The sequence below is a fragment of the Pongo pygmaeus genome, chromosome 5 (genome assembly GCF_028885625.2).
Source record: "Pongo pygmaeus isolate AG05252 chromosome 5, NHGRI_mPonPyg2-v2.0_pri, whole genome shotgun sequence".
Taxonomy (NCBI): Eukaryota; Metazoa; Chordata; class Mammalia; order Primates; family Hominidae; genus Pongo; species Pongo pygmaeus.
The window spans coordinates 43088579-43090821 of NC_072378.2; the positions used below are offsets into that span (position 1 = coordinate 43088579).

Here is a 2243-nt window from a genome sequence, read left to right on the forward strand (position 1 = left end):
TACAAAAAAAAAAAAAAAATAGCTGGGCATGGTGGCAGGCACCTGTAACCCCAGCTATACTCCCACAGGCTGGCTGAGGCATAAGAACCACTTGAACCCAGGAGGCAGAGGTTGCAGTGAGCTGAGATCACACCACTGTACTCCAGCCTGGGAGACAGAGCAAGACTCCATCTCAAAAAAAAAAAAGAGAACGAACCAATCTTGTCATCAAATTCCCGTCCACCTAATACCAAAAAGGGTTTCATGATTAGAATATGAGGCCTGTGAGCTCTTGGTGGCAAGTGGGTCAAGGCTCTAATCCAGAATCTCCTTTCTTCCCTTATGTGCATTGATTCCCCTACACTAGACTCACTACCCACACACTCCTCTTCAAGGTCTCCAAATCACTATGTAAATCAGAAGAATATTCTCCACAGGCAGAGGAGGTGTGAGAACTAAGCAACAAGACATGAGTTTTCACATCCAACAGTCACCTTGGAAAACAAAGCACTTATTCCATTGCTCAGCTCAAGTCTGGACTCCAAATGGGAGTGACTTCCAAAGCCAGGTCCTGAGCCATATGGGGAAACATTCTTGTTATACTATTGTCACACAGCATTTTGGGTCAAAAACAATATTACCCAAAGTGATCACTCTTCTAACAGCCAGTGTTGGCTTATAATAGCTTGGGATTATGAAAGGATTTCAACTCTTTATCATCAAGGACATTGAAAAGAACTGCTGCCATTTTTGAAGTTGTTTCCTTTTGTTTTGCTTTTTCCAAAAGATGATGTTCAGACAACCAGAGGACTCATACCTCCTACAAAAATAAAATAAAAATTGGAAGACGATTGTCCTGCAGGAAATAGGATGTAGATGACTGTGAGGCTATCACAGAGAACCTCTTAGAAGCACACGTGCAGACAAGAGAAAATCAAAGGGAAGAAGAGGAAGAAAGATTTAATGTAGAAACCAGAAACAAAAATTTAAAAATAGTTCTACAAGGATAACCCGATTAGTCAGGCACCTCTTTCTCCTCAAATGACCTTGAGGTTGTAAATACGACGAGGAGGGCGGCGCTGAGCACATAGCAAGTCTGTGGATGCCCCCTGGTGGCCCGAAATAGAATGGCTTCAATGGATGGAAATTTAACGTGCTCGCATCCCCAGCACGTTAAATTATCCAGAAAAGTAAGCGAAGAAGAACAGACACATCAGAAATGTCCCTGGCCAAACCTTTCAAGTACGAATCAAGGCAAGATATGGCGATGAACAAGCAGAGAAAAGTGGACTGCAAAGGAAGCAGTAATTAATCTGTCAGAGAAGGGAGGGCTCCTCCCTGCTTCCGGACCATGTTGGATGTGAGTCTAGATGCGAGACATCTATTATAGAGATAATAGAAGAGGTTAGCGGAACTAAGGATGGTTCACTTTTCTTCTTTAGAAATACCATTAATGCTGACCGCCTTCGCCGCCGCCTGCGTGCTCGCCTTCGCGCCCGGCCCGGCCTAGCCCCGGCCTTCGCCTCCGCCTCCGCCTCCGCCTCGGCCGCAGAGCTCGCCCCCTCCCCACCCGCAGACAATGTCCGAGTCCAAGAACGGCCCCGAGTATGCTTCGTTTTTCGCCGTCATGGGCGCCTCGGCCGCCATGGTCTTCAGCGCCCCGCGCGCTGCCCGTGGCACGGTCAAGACCGGTGCCGGCATCGTGGCCATGTCTGTCATGCGGCCGGAGCACATCATGAAGTCCATCATCCCAGTGGTCATGGCTGGCATCATCGCCATCTATGGCCTGGTGGTGACAGTTCTCATCGCCAACTCCCCGAATGACGACATCAGCCTCTACAGGAGCTGCCTCCAGCTAGCGCCGGCCTGAGCGTGGGCCTGAGCGGCCTGGCAGCCGGCTTTGCCATAGACATCGTGGGGGACGCCGGTGTGCAAGCCACGCACGGCCCAGCAGCCCCGACTATTCATGGGCATGATCCTGATCCTCATCTTCCCCGAGGTGCTCGGCCTCTACGGTCTCGTCGTCGCCCTCATCCTCTCCACAGAGTAGCCCCTCTCCGAGCCCACCAGCCACCGAATATGATGTAAAAACCACCCCTCCTCATTCCAGAACGAAGAGCCTGACACACACGCACGGGGCCGCGGCCCCCAGTAGTTGATCTTGTACATGCGCAGCGCAGCGTCCTAGTGCCGGTTGTCTGTTGCCCTGGCCTTGCCCCCACCCCACCCCCACGCCGCCCCGTGCCGTGGACATCTGGATGCAC

The 2243-nt window shown here is 51.1% G+C and overlaps 1 pseudogene; it reads left to right on the forward strand.

The window, feature by feature from the left end:
* Positions 1–1558: 1558 nt before the first annotated feature.
* Positions 1559–2029, forward strand: LOC129039540 (V-type proton ATPase 16 kDa proteolipid subunit c-like; annotated as a pseudogene).
* The last annotated feature ends 214 nt before the right edge of the window (positions 2030–2243 follow it).